The 23,941-nt window shown below is 34.1% G+C and overlaps 1 protein-coding gene across 14 annotated transcripts in view; it reads right to left on the bottom strand.

Moving 5' to 3' along the window:
* The window catches only part of TDRD3 (tudor domain containing 3), a 178,929-nt gene that overhangs the window by 14,569 nt on the left and 140,419 nt on the right, over positions 1–23,941 (bottom strand). The window lies entirely within an intron of this gene.

Raw genomic sequence — 23,941 nt, 5'->3', positions numbered from 1 at the left:
TGAGTCTGGGTTTAGATTCTACCACATCATAGGCATGTTACTTATCTTTTCTACATCTTCGTTTTCTCATATAGATTATAGTAATGACCTCAGAGGTTTATCAGGAGAATTCTATGAGAAATACCTAAAAAGAGCTTCACAAATAGGCAGTGTTGGCTATTAGTCTCAATCAAATAACTCTAAGTTAATAAAACATACTTCTATTCAAAACACATGAGTTTGTTTACCTACTTCAATTAAACTAAATAGACTGATAGATTTTGCTGAAAATCAGGAACTTAGCTTATTGTGAGGGTATTCTTCAAATTGCTATCAACAGAAAAAAAAAAAAAAAGCAAAAATGTCTTTGGAAAAAAATGAAAGAGCCAATGCAAGAAGAAAGGTTCTTGCCACCAGCTTAACTTTTATTTCTTCAGAAGTTCAAAAACTATTCACAAAAACTAATAATTTCATATAATTCATTTTATTGTTACCCTTTTTTTTGTTTTGGGGAGAGGTGGGGTGGCCTCTTTTTCTTCTTTTTTAATGTATAAAGAAAAAAGGGCAAATAGAACAAAAGGAGGAAAGAAATTAGCAAAGGAGCATTATTGAAAATGATCAAGCAAAAGTTACAGACACACTATAAAATCTGAGTATTTTAAGATAAAACAAAAAATAAATTAACATGATTAACTTCTTTGAACATCTTGCCTTTAGCCTACACCCTTAAAATTTTAAGATATCCCATAAAAAGAAACCAGTTAGAAACAACATTTTAAAGGTAGAAGTAGAGCAATTATGATTAATAATGAAAAATGCATATGCCTATCTATGCCTATTGATATGTTTTCAGGTCAATGCCTGTAAATTATTTTTGCAAAAGCAACTACTTTCCCAAATATGCTAACTAAGTATGTTTTAGAATATTTTATGGTTAAGACATATGAGCACTAATCACAAGTGGTTAACTATTTCACTCTCTCAGTTTATGTCATTTTTACATCTTAAATTGGTAGGCTAATATAAGATGAGTTAACGAATTCTTTCTCTGAGAGCAATGATTATATCATAATGCCAGAATGCTTTTAATGCTAAAACAGGCCAATATATTTTATGTATGTGACTGGCCAACAATACAGACAGATACAGTATGCCACGGACACCTATAATACAGATTTTAAAAAATCAGAATAAAAGGGTCGGGTGCAGCGGCTCACGCCAGTAATCCCAGCACTTTGGGAAGGTGAGGTGGGCAGATCATGAGGTCAAGAGATCAAGACCATCCTGGCCAACACGGTGAAACCCCGTCTCTGCTTAAAATACAAAAATTAGCTGGGCGTGGTGGCGTGTGCCTATAGTCCCAGCTACTCAGGAGGCTGAGGCAGAAGAATCACTTGAACCCGGGAGGTGGAGGTTGCAGTGAGCCGAGATTGCACACGGCACTCCAGCCTGGTGACAGAGCGAGACTCTGTCTCAAAAAAAAAAAAAAAAAAAAAAAAAAATCAGGAAAAAAAAATCCTTTATGCCAAATTGCTAAAATACAGGCCAGATTGATGCCACAAAAAAGTACTAAAACTTGGAGTGGTAGGAGAGATAATTATAAGAAATGCTTGATATAAGAAAAAATTTTTATATCAAATGATACAAAAATAGTTGTTTGCTGATGTTTTCACCCTCTTAATGAGAGTTAAGAAATATAAAAATGACAGGAAAAGAATGAAAAATGTAAGCCTTAAAGCAGGCAGGGCCCAATGTACCAAACACCATTATCACATTTAACTCCCTATTCATGTCCAACAACCCATAGTTTGTTATTTCTCTTCAGTGAAATATAAAGAAAACTACGGTTTACAAACCTTTATCAATTATCAGGCTGAGTACTAAAGCTATAGTTTCAGAAATGTGAGGTACTCCAGCAGTCACTGCTCTGATCTTCCCTTTAGCACAAAATTCATCCAAGGCATTTCCCACAAATGGTGGCTCTGCCTCTTGCAAATAACTCTGGTGAAGGGAGCTCTCTGGCTTCCTCAGGCAGCCAACTCCATTGCTTTGCATCCTTCACTAGAAAGTGCAAATCTGAACTTCAGGAACTACTTTTTTTTTTTTTTTTTTTTTTTTTGAGACAGAGTTTCGCTCTTGTTGCCCAAGCTGGAGTGTGATGGCACAATCTCGGCTCACCGCAAGCTCCACCTCCTGGGTTCAAGCGATTCTCCTGCCTCAGCCTCCAGAGTAGCTGGGATTACAGGCATGCGCCACCATGCCTGGCTAATTTTTTGTATTTTTAGTAGAGACGGGGTCTCTCCACGTTGGTCAGGCTGGTATCAAACTCCCGACCTCAGGTGATCTGCCCGCCTCAGCCTCCTAAAGTGTTAGGATTACAGGCGTGAGCCACTGCACCCGGCCTCTGGAACTTCTATTTACATTTTCTTAAGTCTGTTTCCTTTGCTATATGAAAGTTATTATTTAAAAATAAATATTCTACTTCTCCTTATTCTATTAATAAGAATTCTTGGTCAAACACCATTATTTCCAGAATCTCCATCATCTTGATCATCTTTTCCTTTACACATTTTCGTAGTTACCATTCTGCATAACCTAGTACTAAGAATAACATTCCAAGTATGGCTTACTGGGAATACAATGCTATTAGTTCTCATGAAGGTACTCTATTAGGCAATATATAAATCTATTAGGCAATCTGATATCTAATCTTGCTTTAATATTTTTAGTAGGTGCTCAATTACTGGTCACTCATATTGTGCTTGCCATCAAATGAAATGCTTACAATCTATTCCCAGATCTATTTTATTCTAAATTTGTAGAGAATTATTTTCCCAACCTAAATACAAAGTTTTAAATTTAAGTATAGTTAAAGTCCATGTGTTAATGAAAGATATTATTTTGGCACAGTATTATTGTTGGTATATTCTGAAATTAACTATGTAATATTACATCAGGTATTTCTGAAAAGTTATTTTGGTGACTTGTCAGCCTTTATTTTTACAAACTGAGTGGAAGTTAGAAGACTACCATCTAAAAGGGTAACATCTAAATGGGTAGTTGAAATGTACCTTAATCTTGAACCAAGATCCTATTGAATTTTAGAAGACAATAAAGATAGTCTTAGTGTAAAATTAAGTTCCTTTAGCAATGGAATAATAGGTTAAAAGAAATAGGTTGGGCCGGGTGCGGAGGCTCACGCCTGTAATCCCAGCACTTTGGGAGGACGAGGCGGGCAGATCACGAGGTCAGGAGATTGAGACCATCCTGGCTAACTTGGTGAAAGCCCGTCTCTACTAAAAATACAAAAAAAAAATTAGCCGGGCGTGGTGGCAGGCGCCTGTAGTCCCAGCTACTCAGGAGGCTGAGGCAGGAGAATGGCATGAACCCAGGAGGTGGAGCTTGCAGTGAGCCGAGATCGCGCCACTGCACTCCAGCCTGGGCGACAGAGCGAGACTCCATCTCAAAAAAAAAAAAAAAAAAAAAGAAATAGGTTGGTTTTTTATCCTACCCTATGTAAAATACTTCTATCACCTTGAAAAGTACCAGCTGATACCTCTAACCACTACATTTTCCGTTCTCACCCTTATCGTTTGTGATAACTAAGATTGAATGAACTAAATGATACTCATCAGAACAATTTATCACATATTGAGAAGCAATTAATATGCTAAACATTTTATAAACATTATTTCCTTAAATTCATACAAAAATTCTCAAGTAGGTTGGTATCATTTACCTCTATTTACAGATAAAGTGAAGGTTCATGCTCTATGATGTCACCAAGTCCTAAACCTGACTATCAGCTCTGCAACTTACTAGCTCAAAGATTTTAGGCAAGTTACTTAACAGCTCTGAACCTATATTTGTAGTTTTCCTAGTGTGTAAAGTAAACATATTAATATTTGTTTTATAGAGATCCTATAGATATTAAATCAGTTAATGTACATCAAGAGTTATACATGGTGTCAAGCACACAATAAGCATTCCAATGGTAATCATGTTTTGAAACTCTAATCCTCACATTATCAACCATTTATACTACTTTACCTCAGTAAGTTAGTAGAGAATATATCATCTTGTTATATAAATGCTGATTTTGCGCAATATGCTTAAATGTATGAATTTTTGCTTACATTGAGATTTCAAAAGGTTCAACATATTAGTAATTAGCTCTCTTTTAAAAAGGATTATTCTCTTTCCAAGCTTAGAAAACCTTCTCAGTCATTTTTGATGGGAGTATGGTTGAAGGAAGAAAAAGTATCCCCAAGATTTTCTACAAGAACAATAAGAGAGATGAACTTACTTCTGTCAACTTAGATAAAGGAAAATTGGATGACATGTATCATCTGATTCAACTAGGACTACCAGATATATTACATTTTGGTGTAATGATTCTATTTCTAGGTTTATTGAAATTCATAAACCGTATTTTAGTAACCTGTAATTCCACATCTGAAACATCTGAGATGTTCAACAGAGGTTGGGGGAACTGATTACAATCTGGAGAGTAATTTGCTTATCATCTTACACAAAGGAAGAACATAATAAATGTATGATCATATCAAATATGTGTTATATTCTTCCCGTTCAAGGATGAAGCTATTTCTCCTTTGCCATTCAGCTGTAGCTGAAACAGTGACAGCAAGAACAAGTTAGGAAAGCATGAAGTCTCTGTATTAGAGTCACATATTTTCTTGGGTTTTTCAAATAGTATCTTCCTGAAAAGTATTAAGACAATCAACTTTTTAAAAATTCTAAGTTTATCCATAAGATTATTTAAAGTGTGCCCCTTTGTTGTGCCCCTGCCCCCAATGTAAATTGTTTATTAAAAAGTAGAGCAAATAGATCCTCCGGACAAAGAGAAAGGTACACTGGAGTATCAATGATGATGTCTATATTGTAAAGCAATGTGTAAGACCGGAGATTATTAATTAAGGCTCAAAGAGAAATAAAAAAGACTAGGAAAGTTCAAGTTATTCTAACAGTGTTGATAAGCTACATTCTTCAGAGTACAAAATGCATGATACAATAGTCAAATTCACTTTCATTATCTTTGAATAAGAGCATGACAGTCTTTTAAAAGCTGCTCTGAAGTGAGGAGGAAAACCCTGTCCAGGGTTAAACACTAATTTATGCAAAACCCAGATTTTGACAAGAATCCTGTCAATGTCAAGCAGCAGGTACACTGACAGCAGGACTGGCTGAAAAGCTTTATGCCAGAGCTAAAACGAAAATCACTGATTTATGAAGGCTGTTACAAACTGCAGGATTTCAAAAGTGTGAAGGAAAATGGTTTTTATAAAGAAAAACCTGAAATCTTTATAACTTTGCAACCAATATTGTTATCTTAAAGGAGCATGGTTCTTTCATTCTGTGAGAAAAACCAGTTTACTTTAAAAAGAGTTGTAGATTTTTATACTAAATCTACATTTTAAGATTTCTAATATAAAACCTCATTATATTAGTAACATTGTGATATAGTTTGACTCTGTGTCCCCACCAAAATCTTTTCCCAAATTGTATTCCCCACATGTCAATGGAGGGACCTGGTGGGAGGTGATTGGATCATGGGGTCGGTTTCCCCCATGCTGTTCTCGTGATAGTGAGTGAGTTCTCGTGAGAGCTGATGATTTTAGCAGTTGTCCTTTTGCCCTCTCTACTGCAACCTTGTGAAGAAGGTGCTAGCTTCTCCTTTGCCTTCTGCCATGATTTTAAGTTTCCAGAGACCTCTCGAGCCATGCAGAACCATGAGTCAATTAAACCTCTTTTTTTTTTTTATTTAAAAAAAATAAATTACCCAGTCTCAGGTAGTATCTCTAGAGCAGAGAATGGACTAATACAGAGAATTGGTACCAGCAGAGTGGGGTACTGCTAAAAAGATAACCTGAAAATGTGGAAGCGACTTTGGAACTGGGAAACAGGCAGAGGATACAACAGTTTGGAGGGCTCAGAAGAATACAGGAAGATGTGGGAAAGTTTGGAACTTCCTAGAGACTTGTTGAATGGTGTTGACCAAAATGCTGATAGTGAATGATGATTTAGGGTATCTGGCTGAAGAAATTTCTAAGCAGCAAAGCATTCAAGAGGTGACCTGGCTTATCCTGAAAGCGTTCAGTGATCTACATTCACAAAGATATGGTTTGAAATTGAAATTTATGTTTAAAAGGGAAGCAGAGCATAAAGATTGGGAAAATTTGCAGTGTGAGCATGGGGTAGAAAAGAAAAACCCATTTTCTGGGGAAGAGTTCAAGCCAGCTGCAGAAATTTGCATAAGTAACTTGTTAACAGCCAAGACAATGGGGAAAATGTCTCTAGGGCATTTCAGAGATCTTTGAGACATCCCCTTCCATCACAGGCCCGAAGGCCTAGGAGGGAAAAATGGTTTGTGGCTGGAGGGCCCTGCTGCTCTGTGCAGCCCCAGAACTTGGTGTCCTGCATCCCAGCCACCCCAGCTCCAGCCATGGCTAAAAGGGGCCAAGATGCAACTTGGGCTGTGGCTTCAAAGGGTGCAAGACCCAAGCCTTAGCGGCTTCCACGTGGTGTTGGTCCTACAAGTGCACAGAAGACAAGAGTTGAGGTTTGGGAGCCTCCACTTAGATTTCAGAGGATGTACGGGAAAGCTTGGATATCCAGGCAGAAGTCTGCTGCAGGGACAGAGCCCTCATGGAGAACCTCTACTAGGGCAATTCAGAGGGGAAATGTGGGGCTCGAGCCCACATACAGAGTCCCCACTGGGGCACTGCCTAGTGAAGCTGTGAGAGAAGGGCCACCATCCTCTGGACCCCAGAATGGCAGATCCACCTATAGCTTGCACCGTGTGCTTGGAAAAGCCACAGGCACTCAACACCAGACTGTGAAAGCAGTCATAAGGGCTGCACCCTGCAGAGCCACAGGGGCAGAGCTGCTCAAGGCCTTAGGAGCCTACCCCTTGCATTAGCGTGCCCTGGATGTAAGACATGGAGTCAAAGGAGATTATTTTGGAGCTGTAAAATTTCATGAGTGCCCTGCCAGGTTTCAGACTTGCATGGGGCCTGTGGCCCCTTTGTTTTGGCTGATTTCTCCCATTTGGAATAGGAACATTTACCCAATGCCTGTACCTCCATTATATCTTGAAAGTAACTAAGTTGCTTTTGATTTTACAGGCTCAAAGGCAGATGGGACTTGCCTTGTCTCAGATGAGACTTTCGACTTGGAATTTGAAGTTAATGCTGGAACGACTTAAGACTTTGGGGAACTGTTGGGAAGACATGATTGGTTTTGAAATGTGAAAAGGATATGAGATTTGGGAGAAGCCAGGGTGGAAAGATATGGTTTGGCTCTGTGTCCCCACTCAAATCTCATCTCAAATCGTAATCCCCACATGTCGAGGGAGAGACCTGGTGGGACGTGACTGAATCATGGGGACAGTTTCCCCCATGCTGTTCTCATGATAGCAAGTGAGTTCTCAGGGGAACTGATAGTTTTAAAAAGTGTTTGCAGTTCCTCATTCACTGTCTTTCCTGGTGCCTCATGAAGAAGGTGCTTGTTTCTCCTTCGCCTTTTACCATATTGTAAGTTTCCAGAGGCCTCCCCAGCTATGCAGAACTGTGAGTCAATTAAACCTCTTCTTAAAATATATTACGCAGTCTCAGGTAGTATCTTTACGTTGACAGCAGTGTGAAAACAGACTAATACACATTGAAACAGAAAAGAAAATTTTAACAGAAAAAATAAAAGGAAAAGGAATTAGTCTAAAGAAAAGGGTAGTGCAAAGAAGCAGTTTGGGTTTACTTCCTAGAGAGGTAATTTGGAATGGATACTCAAATCCTGATCTGGAAATTTCAATCAGTGGCTGCTGCTGCAATTAAGGGGCAACAAGCATTACTTTCAGGAGGTGAACAATAAAAGAGACTGTTCTTTCCAAAGCCTTAAAGGAAAACAAGAGAAATGGAACCAGCATTAATTAACAACCTGTGTGCCAAGCATTTCAAACATTCAATGACCTGACAAAATGTTTACTGAATAATTATTATGTTCCTCACAATAATCCTGTGAGGTTACATGTTTTTATAGGTATTTTCCATGGAAGAAAACAAAACTAAAGTTAAAAAATATTCTATATCTTTCCCAAGGTATGTGGACTCTAAAATTCATGCTCTTTCCACATATCCCAGTGGATACAGAGGCTAAAGAAGAGAATTAGACTGACCACATTAAACTCTTAAAGGTTTATATAAGTAGACTAAAAGGAAGGGCTTTCCAACTCACTCACATTTTAAATACATAATGAAATTAGTAAAACAAAGTAGATATAATTTATATGCTATAGTTCTTACTGTCAAACACGAATTATCCATAATACTTTCTACTCTCAACAGACAGAAAGAGCTATCCTGAAATGGCTGCAGTATCCATAAGCAGCTCCTATACTTAAATGAATTAATGTAAGTAAAAGAGCTTAGAATAATGTCTGGTACAAAGTTGAGTGTTCAATAGTTCAATAAAGTGAGCTATTACTATTACTTCACAAATGTCAAGTTTTATTTTTTATAATGCCAGGTAACAACATAAACAGTTTTTCTTTTACTGGTTTGAGTCAAGCAATTTGACTATTTTATCCCAGTAAGTTAACCTAACACAAAATGCGAAACTAGCTCTTAACTGGCACTTTACAAAGTGATTTTACAATTCATCTGGATTACTTGAGTAATGTAATACTAAAAAGAAACTAAGAATCTTGTCATTCACAAAATGTTCATTTTTCTTCCAATGAAGAAAGGAACCCAGAGGCAATCTATTTACTAAGACAAATCCTACCAGTTTATCAAATACAGTCATCATTTTTATAAAATTCATGCAAGTTAAAGTTTTTTCCTCTCTTCGTATCTACAGACACAGAGCATTAACTCCTCCAAGAACATGACTATTGAGAAGAAAAGTGTAATAAAGCAGTAAAATTCACTAATACAAATATTTTCACACCAAATTCTTCACATTACTGCATGTTCCAAGACATTTATCCTCAAAGGCTTAGATGAATACAAATACTTCTGTTCTGTATACTTTATTGGCAAGTTCCTAAATTTACCAAAGAATTTATCACTAGAATACATTTTTCAAATGGGATGTTCATCAATTTCATAATTTGATAAACCTCATAGTATTGTGTTTCTTCATTTAATGAGTGTTATAACATGCAGTGGCATAAACTTTGAAACAGACTATTTTTCTAAGCTCTCTCTACTCTTAGTGACACACTATAAATTGTTTAGGTTCTTTTTTGAACATTTACCAATATTGTGGCATGGTACCAATTAGAAAGAGATCAAGTGTTCATGATGCAGGCATACTATTCAATGCCACAACAAGATTATTATATGGTAGTTTACAAATTAATTATATTATCATAAGAGTATGTTCTTAATAGGATTACTTGGTTTCCTATTTGGATTTTGTTTTATAATTCCACAGCTAGTAGTGGACAACACTTTGTCATGAAAAAAAATATGATGAGCACTAAAAAAATTTTTTTCTCATTTAAAAGTGTGCTCCATGTTAGAAAAATCGCTTTTCATAAAATGGTCAATAATAGACAGATAAGTCAATAGGTTAAGCCTCATGAGATTAAACAAAAGTTTAAACAAAATTATTTTCTACGTTTTCTTACTTTCTTTACTGGGATAAGCCCCCAAAGGAAAAATTTAGTAGATATCACAACTTTTTAAACACTGATATTGCTCACGTTTGTCCACGTGCACATACACATGCACACACACGTGTCTTAGAATGCTCAATATATAATTAACATTTCAATCTATTTAATGTATTAATATCTGGCATAAAGATGAGCTCTAGAAGGCCTGAAACATTGTCAATATTTTTAGGATTATATTAATGTTACCAGCAGAAGCTAAAACCAGCTTTATAGGGCATTTTCCAATACTGAATTTTGCTGACATCCTAGGGCAATAATATAGTCACTATGATGACACAGATTTTCAAATGGCAGGTTCTTAATGAGAACCTCTACTGAAAATGGGCTGAGGGGTTAACTGTTACCAAACTTTTCTTGCAGCTAGAAACTAATAATGATCTGTCACAACATGTTTCTATTTTAATTTTGTTTCCTTTTACTTTTTAAAAGTAAAATGTAATCCAAAATTACAGAACATTTATAAAATTGAATACACATACCCAGAGACTTGACTCTAAAACCACCACTACCTTGAGTGTCTTTTCAAGCTATAAATTGCTTTTAATCACTTATATATATTCCTCATACAGCCTTTGTAATTATCTTTTTTATCACAGGTGTATAATAGTTCATCCAGCAGATGAATAACAATTTACCATTCTCCTACTGTTGGATGCTTAAGTAGCTTCTGGTTTTTCACTACCATGATAATCCTACAATGATAATCTCCGAGCAATTAGCTTTTTTCTTCTACTATTTCCCTAGGAGACATTAGCAACTATGGGATTACTGGTTTAAAAGTTATGAACACTTTTAAGTGTTGGGAAAAAATAATCAAAAGGATCATACTAATTTTCAGCACCATCAGCAATGTATAAGAGTACCCATATCACTGCATCCTTGCCAGCGTAAGTATTATGATTTCATTTTTTCCACTAATTGGTAAATTTCAAAGTGTATTTTACTGTTTCAATTTGCATTTGATTTCTACCATATTTTCCTCTAGTTTTTAGTTATGAAAGATGGCACTGCTACTTCAGCAAGAAACCATATTGAGCATAAGTGAATGGTTCAAGGCTTAAAAAAACAAAATAAAAAAATCTTTAATAATGTAATCTAATCATGATATGAGTAATTGTTATTATGCTCCATGGTAATTAGGCATTAATGGCAAGCGGCTCATGTAAGTGGCTATTATTACTATTATTTACAGATAGTCAGACCAAGCATTCTTAGATTATTGGAGAGGATTGGAACAAGTACAGCGACAAGCTCTTCTTATGCCCTCATAAAAATCCCTTGATCAGAACCCAGGTGTGATCCAGAAGGCAAGTTCTCTTTCTTCCTTAGCTGCAAGCACCCTCTATAAACTGAGCACCCAATAAAGATAGCATTTTAAGTTTAGTTCGGCTGAGGGTGGGCTAGGACTTAATTTCTGAGAAGCTGAGGCAAATCAGATAATATTCAAAGCACTGACCAAACAAATAGCCACCAAATTCTTATCTCTTCTCTCTACTATACTCCTCAGGTTAAGCTTTCAGTGAGACCTCTGAAGAACTTTTAACTCTGAACTATTTCCATTTCCTTTCCCACAGAGAAAATGAATGGACTAGAGGCACATTTATATAACCATTTTCCCAGTCAACCTTACTAACTAATGGAGCAGTGAGCTAAGAAATAGGATTCAAGGGACTTCCCTCTGCCAAAATCTTTCTCCTCAACACTGTCTGAATTTTCATGCATTAGAGATTCTTTGATGTTTCTAAGCACATAATTCTGGGAATATTAAAGAAGAAAGGTGAGAGTGGGAAGGTTAAGAAGGGGTCATAATAATCCACTCTCTATAGTGAAGATTAATTTAACCAACTGGGTTTTACATTCTTAGAATACTTAACTGTTAATCAGACAGAGGATAGAAATAATATTTTCAATATGAAGAGGAGATGGGAGAAACAAAAGTAGTTAAGTCATTCTGGCTTGCTTTAAAAAGGGATATTTGAGGACAATAGACTACAGAATAGGGGTGAAGAAGGCTAAGCCTATGATAATAAGAATTTATATTTCTATAGCTCTTGGGAGGTTATAGAGCACATTTACATAGATCATTTAATTCTCACAACAATCCTGTACTGAAACTGGGACCCAGAGATATTAGGTAACTTACCCAAAGTCACATAGGTAGTAAGTGGCAGAGCCAGGACTCGAACCCAGGTCTTCTGACTCCTCCTGTGCATTTCCAGCTCCCCTGGAGCTGAAGCAGGGGCAAAAAGGGAGGTGGAAGTAATTTGCCCAAGACCAGCCTTGCCCTCTCCCCTTCTCTCAAAGGCCAAGCAGAGCAGATATTCACCTCAGAGATCCCTTTTCACCAAATCCTTTCAGGATAAAGCACAGTGTCTGAAAATGTTTTCCAGCCTTGGGTCCAAGAATGGCAAAAGTGGTGAACAATGTCATGAGATTTTTTTTGGTTATACTTTGCCATTTATGTGAAATTCATTGGAACCTCAAAGTATAGTAATTCTCGTTTCAGAATATAAAACATTTTTTATAATGAAAATTATTTAAAGCAATTTGCTTAAAAATTTTGCTTAGCAGTTTCTGTCAAAACTTTGAAATTATTTTTTTTCAATCTAGACATTTTATTAAGTTCTATTAAAAAATATTAAGACATCTGAAAAACTCAGAAAGTTTATAAAACACACTCATACTCAATAATTTTCTTATTCTTTGATAGCCAGTGCGACATGTTGAAGATGTTACACCAAAACCAACCCACCATACTGCAAAAAGCTGTATCTCGAGTTTAATCAACATCCATCCTAATTAAGAGGAAATACACTCTTGTATAAAAGAGCGTAAGTTTTTATTAAGTTGTTTTTAAAAATAACTTTTCCCTTAAACTTAGGAAGGGTTGATTTTGCTAATTTACCCTGAAATTATTTTGAAAACTGCCTAAGAATCAAGACACCAAATCTACCTGCAGCCTGGTATGACCACTTTTTCCCTATCTTAATCATGTTCTCTCAATGACTATTTCATTAATGTAAGTATAGTCATTAGAATAGATAGGAAATTCACATATTCAGTCTTTTCATGACTTTAAATATTTTCAATAAATAGGAAAGTGTATCATCACCACCTTGAGATGTATATTTTTTATTTCTAAATTATGCCTAAAATTTTTTAATGTAGGCTTTTATAATTAAACTTCTATAACAAAATTTAGACTTTCTAGTCTCTAGTTCCTTACTTTTTCTTAAATGAATTACATATTTTAATTTCCCATCTTATTTATGTTTCTAATGAGTTTTAAACGTATTTAATGAGAAATTTTATTTCCCTTGCTAATTTCTAAAGAATACAATATAAATGGACTGGGCATATGATCAATATTTTATCATTTCTAGATCTTTTTGTAATAAGTTCCAATACAAGTCAGTCTCTAAAAGTCTTTCCATTTATGAGAACCACCACCAGTATGGCCAAGTACAAAGCAAGCATTTACAATAATCAGGGCATACAAAAGATCAACCAGGTATGTCAATGTATTTGTGCCCAAAGCTTTTAGAGGCTTTCTAAACTTTAAATGATGCTCTATTTATTCAGACTTCATTTGAGCACTAGTCCTGTCTGAGTTGGAAAATATGCAAGCTATTATAAAAGCCACGTGACACGCATAAGATGAATAAAAGGGTAAACACATAGAAAACAAAATAAAAGAGGAGGAAAATGAGGAGAAGGAGCTTAGATAAAGAGAAAAAAGAGAGAAACAGAGGGAGAACAAAAAGGAAGAGAATAAACAGTTCACCTAAAATAGACTGAAAATTTAGAGTAAGTACCAATACTCTCAACCCCTTGATATGTCTCCTTTTTCCATTTGCTTTAATACTTCAATTTAATATTCTAAGAATCTAATCAAGTCTAACATTCTTTTGGGTACTGATGGTCAAATTCATGATTTCCTAATAATAATATTTATATTATCTGATCACCTTGAGAAAAAAATACATTCGTGTACATTCTCCACATTATTTTCAGCCTTATTAAGTCTTTTCAAGATAAGATGGTCACTAGTGTCCTAAGTCATTCATTAAGTGGTACCAAAAAAATGGTTACCAACACTTAAAATTACATGTCCCTAAATTTTACAGTTTGAATCATACTGAACTAACATCAAACTGACTTCTAATATCTTGCTTTGTATAATAAACTCTTTAATAATCATGACCAAGAGGGTTGACCCTAATTTCCTAATTACACGATCTGGTCAAAGTGAGCATAATCAGACATGATAAAAGATGCCAATAAAAGGTTGTTAAATAGAAGTTTTTGAAAAGTCAATATTGGGCTTCCCGAATTACTTCCTAAATTATCTCATTCACTTAACATGCTGTTATCATGTAAAACTATAATCAAGACCCATGCCAGCAATGGTTCCCAGACTGGTATCATCTCAGTGTCATGGTAGCCTTAACAATATTAGGTGGCTTCTGAAGGGAAGAAAACATACCTTCTACTTCTCTTATATCCTTTTAATCCCTTGAGCATATAGACCCATCTATTTTTCTAAAGTAGCTTTGGTACAAAAAGAACTCAGAATATTTGTTGAAAAGCTATCATATTAAACTGTCATGTACAGGCTTGGTGTCTGAAGAAGGACTTTTCAGTAATAAAGGTGACCACCAGGAATATACCATCGTTCAATAAATAATTACTGATCTCCTTCCACTGTTTTAGCTAACAACCCAGTTCATATACTAACTTAAAATTCTGATACTATCAAGATTTAAAAGAGAAGGTACTTATAGTATACATCTATTGATTATTTATAGAGTTCCTTTGCATGAACTCACTTTGAGATCTCTCAAGTGAGCTCTGGAGTTTGATATGGAGTGTCACAGCTCATCTGATTTATCAACTGGTATCAGGAAAGTAAGAATAGGAGATCAAGAGCAGTTAAGTACTAATAAGAGTTTGTTTTTTAGAAGGTTCTGAATAACAAGCTTTTAATGAATTAATATACTATTCAAAGGCTTCAGAGACAACACAGTAGCCTATTAATAAAAGAGCAATATAAATGTTGACACAAAGCAGAAATTGTGGTCTTTTAGGAGGCCTCTTCTCCATTTAAAAATGTACACATACCCAATGGAATTTACTAGTTTTGACAATTTTTTCTTTTCTTTTTTCTTTCTTTCTTTTTTTTTTTTTTAAAGAGATATGGTCTTGCTTTGTTGACCAGGCTGGAGTGTAGTACAGTCATAGCTCACTGCAAGCTTGAAGTCCTGAGCTCAGGCAATCCTCCCATCTCAGACTCCTGAGTAGCTGGGACTATAGGTTCATACCACCTCACCTGGCTAATTTTTTATTTTATTTTTGTAAAGTAAGGGTCTTGCTATGTTTGCCCAAGCTGGTCTCAAATGATCCTCCTGTCTCGGCCTCCCAAAGTGTTGGGATTATAGGCATGAGCCACCATGCCCAACCCAACACTTTTTTTGATTTAGTAGCCAATGCTAGCTTAACAACAGAAAAAAATTTAAAAAAAAAGGAATTTCAGGTTTTGGCTTAGACTAGGTTATTGTGGAATAACAAATACAAAACCCAAAGAAATGATGAAAATACCTCACTGCTGGGACATATAAACTTCATGTAGGTTATCAGGTAAGAATCACAAAAAAAAAAAACAGCTATATTACAAAAACGATAATGGGAGTCTTCATAAATAACAATTTCTGAAAGTTAATACATAAAAGTTTCCAGAATTAGTTAAAATAAAAAGATCAGTGAGTTGTATATAATTATATGTAAAATAAAATATTTGTATGCAATAAAATAGTATTACTAATGGCACAAGTACTTAAAAGGGACAAAATTTCAGGAATATATTTTGTCTTCTACTCACAGAAAGGAAGAGGCTTGGAATGTGATTGAGGAAAAATTGCTGTTTATATATTTAATCTCTATTAATAACATAAAAATACCATATTAGTAGAGGTTTGGAAATTCTAAAACAATGTATTCCAGAGATAAATCTTTACCCATGTTATGAATGAGAAATGTAAAAACTAGAAAGATAAAAACAACTAGTTAAGATGGTTTCCAAGTATTTCCTGTAGACATTGTATAATAGGTTCTATACAGGAAAAAAAAATTCCATGAGAAAATAACTTTGTGAAACACATACATTATATATCTCTCTTGGAGATTTAAAATACATATTAACTTGTTATTGACTCAAAGAAGTCCTGTAATCAAAAAATGTACTCAAATTTTTTTAAATCTAGATTTTTCCAAATTTGTTTAACCATGAAGTGGAACTAATGTCCTCAGAACATACTTTAGAAAACCCCAAGCAGGGTGGATGAGGCAAGAATAATTATGTACAAAAAAATAATAACTTTTGTATTCTTATGATGGTCTGGATTGTTTACTAGAACCTCTTCATTATGTTTACTCTTATTAAACTGTATGAGTTTTTTAAGGCAAATAAAATGTACTCACTGTTGTAGTACTTCCTTTCCCTTCTGAATGGAGCTCTCAGCCAATGACAGGCTACTAAAAGAGTTATTTCAAGCCAAAATGTAAAACTCTTGCCAGTGGTTCCCAAGTTTAATGGAGCTGGAAGCTCTATAATACCAGAATATTGCTCACAGGGAAACAGAACAACTCCACTCTTTTACTAGAGGTATGACAGTGAAACCCATTATACACGATTCTAGAATAAACAGCACAGGTCCAGTAAAGTTCAATAAATTAAGATCAGTAGTAAGGGTAGCCCATATACATCAAAAGATACCACTTACCAGAGGTAAAAAAGAAAAAGAAATTTAAAAATTAAAATGCCAAAAGGATATAATGTTTAGGAAACAATGGAAATTGAGAGATGACTCATAAGACGATAAAAGTAAGACTAAAGAGAAATAGTATTAAGTAGAGACACACATAGGATTTAAAAAGAGAATGAACAACTGACAACTCATTATGGTATGCAATCAAATATGTATCATAAGTCCACTTTTAGTCCATCACCATCAAGGTTCACTATCACTGACTTATAAAGGAGAGAAGCTGCACTGAGGGAGTTCCATCTGAAAGGGAATAAAGTCTATGGTAAAATGAGCAATATTATTTTTCTGCTTTTTTAGATGCAGATGAAAGAAGCTCAGAAATTCACCAGAAACTGAAACAGGTGTGTGTGTGTATTCAACAAGGATGCCTTTTCAATTTGTACAAAATTTTTAAAATATATTGACATGAGTGTCAAGATACATGCCCAATAGAAGACTAACATCTCTGAGACCATAGAAATAAGACAAAACAAAAATATCCTTCAGATCCACTTATTTTACTACTTTATTTCCTGTGCACTGAGTATATTAGCAAGTCTTCTACATATATTTGCAAAAGAATGGTAAAATTCAGGACAGTCTAAAATTACAGCTTTAAAAGTATCTATAAGTAAAGTAAATGAAAAGATAAAATTTGCACTTCCAGGAGAACAAGTTTTAGGACTACTGAACCATAAGTATCAAAGGGAAAAATAAGATCACCTGAACAATTCCAGCCCCGTTCAGTTGTGGCTCTCACCGATGATGCTTCCTTAAGAATATGCTGAAGGAGGCCAGGTGCGGTGGCTCACGACTGTAATCCCAGCACTTTGGGAGGCTGAGGCAGGTGGATCACCTGAGGTCGGGAGTTCGAGACCAGCCTGACCAACATGGAGAAACCCTGTCTCTACTAAAAATACAAAATTAGCCGGGCATGGTGGCGCATGCCTGTAATCCTAGCTACTCAGGAGGTTGAGGCAAGAGAATTGCTTGAACCCAGGAGGCGCAGGTTGTGGTGAGCTGAGATCGTGCCATTGCACCATCCTGGGCAACAAGAGCAAAACTCCGTCTCAAAAAAAAAAAGACTATGCTGAAGGAAAAATCAATCTATTATATAATATTGGATATACATGAATGAAAAATCAATCTATTATATAATATTGGATATACAGGTAAAGTATCATAAATATACTTCTTAATTAACCAATGCCATATATTCAGAAGTCCATACTTTAGGTTACCATTAATAAAGGGGAGATTTAGTTGATAAAAGATTAATGTAGTAGCTTCTGGTATTATTCACGTATACAAAAAAAATAAAAGAATGCCATGGACTGGGCAAGGTGGCTCACACCCATAATCCCAGCACTTTCGGAGGCCAAAGCAGGCGGATCACCTGAGGTCAGGAGTTCAAGACCAGCCTGGCCAACATGGTGAAACCCTGTTTCTACTAAAAATACAAAAATTAGCCTGGATAATGGCGGGTGCCTGTAATGCCAGCTACTAGGGAGGCTGAGGCAGGAGAATCGCTTGAACCCAGGAGGCAGAGGTTGCACTGAGCCAAGATCGTGCCATTGCCCTCCAGCCTGGGTGACAAGAGCAAGGCTCCGTCTCAAAAAAAGAAAGAAAGAAAGAAAGAAGGAAAGAAAGAAAGAAAGAAAGAAAGAAAGAAAGAAAGAAAGAAAGAATAGAAAAAAAGAATGCTGTAGATTTTTCAAATAGTTATGCTAACCTAATATTTAATATTTTTAATCTAGCATTTTCCAAATTTGTTTAACCGTGAAGTGGAACTAATGTCCACTTAGTAATAGTTAAATAATTTGAGGCTTAAATTATTTTATGAATTGTAATTAAAGTTAGAAACAGATGCATTATTATTAAAATAACTTTATAAAAAGAGTGACGGCATGTGTTAGGTAATGTCATGTCATGTTATTTCACTTTGGGATTTACTTCACCATCAGAAAAATGAAACATGAAATAATAACATAATCTATATTTTCATTACTCAATAAAGGAAAACTCAGAATACCCAGAAACCTTTTAAATATGTTTTTACATATAGTTTAAATAGATTATAATATGTTATTATCAGATATTAGAATTCAAACAATACTTTGTACAGATTATTAAAACAGCATATTATTTTCTTAGTATTAATTTAAATGGTCAATTAAAATGTCCCCATTGAATAATATAGCTAGATCAAAACTAAACCTCAAGTTTTTCATAATATTCCGTTAGGCGTAGCTATCACAAACTGAATTTGGATTTAAGAGTTAGATACGAATGAATTTTAAGGTAACATTTATGCATATGGAATACATTTATGAATAAATGCTCTGTCCTTCTGTGTCAGCAGTTTTTATATCTCCAGCAAAGTGTTTTTGTATAATCCGCAACCTCCCACAAAAATGGTAAAAGGCTGGGTGATAGATGAGGAAGAAATAAATAAAGCTCCATCTAACACAACCAAACTTTACTAAAAGAAAGCTTAAAGATACTGCATGGAATCCCTAAGTTCCATGTACCATGATTTGAAAATTATGTTCTTAAATGGGGCTAAACTAGCCATACAGTTTCCTTCTGATTTACTGTTGTTTATATTGCAAAAGAAAATGAGCACTGCTCACATGGCGATCTCTGAAAGTTTCCCAAAATATGTGTGGTAGAAGATGTATTTCAGTGACCTTAACCAGTAAGTATGAAAAATTATAACTGCAAACTTATTTAAGAACTTATCAGTAAAAATGAAAAATCTTCTGGACTAGGGTCACATAGGTGCTTGTATTGTTTACTAAATACTAATTGGCAAAACCACACTGTTACATAATTCTAATCCTCCTTTGAGGTCAATGGTTTTTGTAAGAATTATCCTTTTTAATATCTACTATGATATTTTATTATCAAATAAAACTAGATGGAGCCTAATTTTATAACTATGCCATTAAAATTACTAACACGACCTTTATCTAGGACTCATTTTAAACTCATGATTATATGTATCACAACTCTCCATCACCCTCCTCATTAGAATTATGGAAGGTTCTATTTTTCTTTTTAATATTATAATAGTGATGGAGTAATTTATAGTTTATTAATATTATTTGAATTTGAAAAGGTAACTTTCAAATGTGCTTCCCAGGATGATATTATAAAATAAATTGTATACAAAGTTACTTCAAAACTAAAACTTGAGATTGATAGTTCTTCATTTTAAAGTATGCTAACATGAAAATATATATAATTATCATAAAAAAAGAACCCAAACCCTCCTAAAAACAAATTTTACTTTTTAAATAGATAAAATATATAAGAACTTTTTAAAGAGATACAATTCTTTAAGTTATGCTTTCTTCTTCCACATTAATTTTATCTTTAAACTAATATGGAATAATAACCTATAATTATTTAAATTAAAACTTCGGTAAGTAAGATTTTCTCTACTCATATTTTGTTTAAAGCTTCAAGAAGAATTCAGACCCTAATTAGATATTTCAGTTTGTTTCATATAATAAAAACTATGACTTTCTTATCTTTGTGCAGAGGGCAGGGATTTTTGTGTTTTATAGACTTACATATACCCTCACCTAGAACAGTGCCCGACACCTAAGAGATGTACTAGATACATAATGAATATTTGTTGAATAAATGAGTATTCTACAGAAAAACACTTAAGATAGGATGCTCACCTAAAAGACGATAACAATTTGCCTATCACCTTCCAGAATTACTGGCCAAGATGATGTGTATTGTACGTTAAGGTCTTAGAACTAACAATTACCTACACAATAATCATTTTTCTAGTTGAAATAATAGCTGAACAATGATCATTTCCTGATACTAAGAAGCAGATACTATGAACTTTTAAAAAGAAAGTTTAGACATTACCACACTGTAAAACACTTCTTAGGATATAAAAGTCTCAATATAATTCAGGTCATTAATATATATGGAAAATGAGGACCCAACAATGTTTTCCCAGCTTTAGGAGAGCAATTCAGAAGCAACAACACAAAAAGTTTGCCTGACCAGCAGCACCAGAGTATTTTACAAGCCTCCAAATTGCCTGTGGCATCTTTTTACTGGTTTCCTGGAATTCGTTTTAGAGTTTAAAGGAAGCAATTTGGAAAGGGCCTGTGGGAAACACAAGTAGCAGGTTTTCTTTGCCCCTAATGTTTTCTCATACAGTGGTAGGAAACAGAAAATAATCTGTTGTTTTCCATATATAATTTTACTAGTGAAACATGAGACTCCATGTTTCATTTACTTTGCTAAAATAAGAAAAATCCTACAATGTCCAAAGAACTCATTTTTTGAGATAAATAAGAGCATTTATCCAGTTAATAATGAGCTGTGCATCTCATGTGTGTTAACTAGAAAGTTCACTGCAATAAAGACATCAAATTAAGATAGAATACCTTAAGACAGCCAAAAAAAAAAAAATACAGGTGAAATCTAGCTAGAACAAATAAATCAGGGATGACAACAAAAGTTTAATGAATCATTTTGAAGATAATTAGTATTTAATCATAATCAAAACACACATTTTGGCCATATAAATGTGTACTCAAAGACCCCAACATTAATACTTTCAAAATATTTCAAAAATATACTCCCCGAGTGTGTTCTGGAAGTAAAAATACATATCCACATGAAAAGGAGAAATAAATATTTGGTCTACTGACAAATTTAAGGCAAATAATTTCTAAATTTCATGAGAAAAACATTAACACTTAAAGTATTAACTTGATTTTTATTTTAATTTTCCATACAACAAGGTATTAACTTAGTCATCGAGTCACTTCATATATCATGCTTTCTATTTAATGATTTATGCTTATACTTTTAAAAGACAACACAAGCAACTAATTTTCTACAAAGGCTTTTGGCTTATATGCAGGCTTTTTTGACTGTTTTTCTGCAAACTAGTTTAAAAAAATCTTCACTAAATGATCACTGCTACATTTAGGAAAACAAGAGTTTTCCAAAATCTTGTGGCAATACAAACATAAATCTTAATGAAAGATACAATACCATTCCACAATAAAAAAAATTGTAGTGCACATATATAGGGCACAAGTTAAAAAATTAAAAATTCCACAATCCATAGTGTAATTGTGCGAAGGCCTCTCTAACCATTTCCCTGCAGCTTTGCAGCCCTTTAATTTTTCTAGTATGACTTATCAGTTACAGTTACCTTCTTATTGGTACAGTGAATGTTTTGTTTTTTGATAATTTTGTACATTTTTGACTTAAAACTTGTTACAGTTTCCTCTTACCAAAATTTTTAAAAAGTACTCAAAGACCCCAACATTAACACTTTCAATACTCTCAGGGGCTAAGAGAATTCTATATGAACTCTACATTGCATGTACTGACAGCAACACAGACTATATTTCTTCAGGGTTTTTTTACATCTATATGCACACAAATATTTTTTAAAATAGAAATAGGTCGAGATATGTTAAGCTGGTGGCCTCTATATTTCGAGGAGATATTTCTCTCAACTAAGTTAATTATTTATGCAGATAAAGAAGAAAGGCTGATCATAATGTGCATGATCCAGAGATGTTTGTTATAGTAACCTACGCAAATTCATAAAACATCAACAACCACTTGATTATAAAAGTAGGAGAAAAGAAATACCAGAATATCCAAAAGATTTAGTGATTCTATCCTGCTTCTTTCTGTAAAATATTTCAAATATTTGATAAAAGATTTCTAAGTTGACTGCAGAAAAAGAAAATAGGTTAATAAATGACATAATAAAGGATAAATATTCACAAATAAGTAGGAAGAATATGAAAGTATTGCTGTAGTTCAGAACAGAATCACTAAATGAGCTGTATACCTGATAAATTTATTGTCCAGCTAAGTTTATACAGACCTAAAATCAAGGATAAAGCAATGAGGACTCTTAAGGGAGAAATAGGAAAAGTCACTGACTGTAGAAAGAAAATGATCACTTCAGGACCAAACACCTCTGAATAGAAGAGCTACAGTGAGGAATAAGAAATGTGCTCATCAGCTATGGCCACCCTGGAACAGCAAAAGGAAGGAGAGAAGAAGCCACGTAAGAAAACTAAATTTTTCTTTAGGGAGAGAAGAATAAAATTAATCTCTTACTAAGTCTTCTAAAAAGTAAGAAGTAAATAACATAAGAATTGTATTTTCAATCTTTGACTGCTATGGCTAAAAACAACTGGGAACATACTAAATAGCAAACCAGGACTCAACTTGTAGAAATACAGATTCAATAAATAATTACTTTCATCATCAAAACTACATTAAAATGTGTGTATTAATGGAAAAGAGAGAATGAAAATAGCCATCATATGAGAACCTTTCAGAAGAATAAAAATATGGTTACACCAAATTTCTCCAAGAAAAGAAAGATGTAAATTAGATATTGATGATTTGGAGTTTTTAGGCAAAGAGCAATTAAAGTTTAGAGGATAAGAGTTAGGTAAATGATCTCTTAATTAAACATATGAGCCATTAGTAATCTTATGTTGTAAAAGTTGGAATAATAAATTATTTAGAAAATAATTTCTCTAGAACAAAAAGGCAAAAAATAAAGATCCATGGCCCAAAACATTATTACTACTATTAGGTTTTTTGTTTTTCTGTTGCCGTTTTATTTCCCTTTTTGGAAGGTGGAGAAGGGGTACCACTGAAGATATGACAGAAAAATTTTAGAAGACCAAAACTAAAAGCAGTTCATGAGAAAACAATGTACCCTTCAATGATGAAGTTACTCTGGATGATATAATTTTCTAGAATATTTTGCTATTTTAGGAAAATACCAACATATTTGTTGATATTGGCTTATAACAATAAATTTATTAACAGCTACTCACAAATTAAAGAAATGAAAGAAGTATGAAAAACTTCACAGAGCTAATTCTAATATGTCTTGTATTCCTGTTTTTGCCTAAATGTAAGAATCAATCTATATAAAATCACATAAGTTCTTTATAAAATGGACTCCATGAGTCAGTAAGTTCTAAGTTACATCATCAAAGTTATCACACAGCTTTGACATAACATTTGGTAACAAAACTACTCCAATAATTAGCAAACAGATAATTTATAGTTAATCTGTACATATATACGTCAATATATATGCAGTAAATGCAGTGTAAAACTGTATATAACTTAAAGTGTTTTTTTTTATTTTACCTGTAACTAAAATAATAAATGACATTGCACATCCAACAGAGATTTGAATTTGACAGCTGCTGGACATAATTTAGTAAAATTCAAAGTAACAAACTGGGAAAAAAACAAAATATGCATAAAAACCCATTTCACATGTACAAATTTTTGGCAAACGTAAATAAGGGCACCTATTTCCAAAGCATAATACAACAAAACATTATACAAGAAAAGTAATTCAATGCATTCATTTTTATTGTAGTTCAGTGTAAGCATTGAATTAAAATCTTACTTTAGGGGT

Source organism: Pan troglodytes, chromosome 14, assembly GCF_028858775.2.
Source record: "Pan troglodytes isolate AG18354 chromosome 14, NHGRI_mPanTro3-v2.0_pri, whole genome shotgun sequence".
NCBI lineage: Eukaryota > Metazoa > Chordata > Mammalia > Primates > Hominidae > Pan > Pan troglodytes.
Note: the sequence above shows the minus strand (reverse complement) of the source record. Positions and strands in the feature narration are given on the sequence as shown.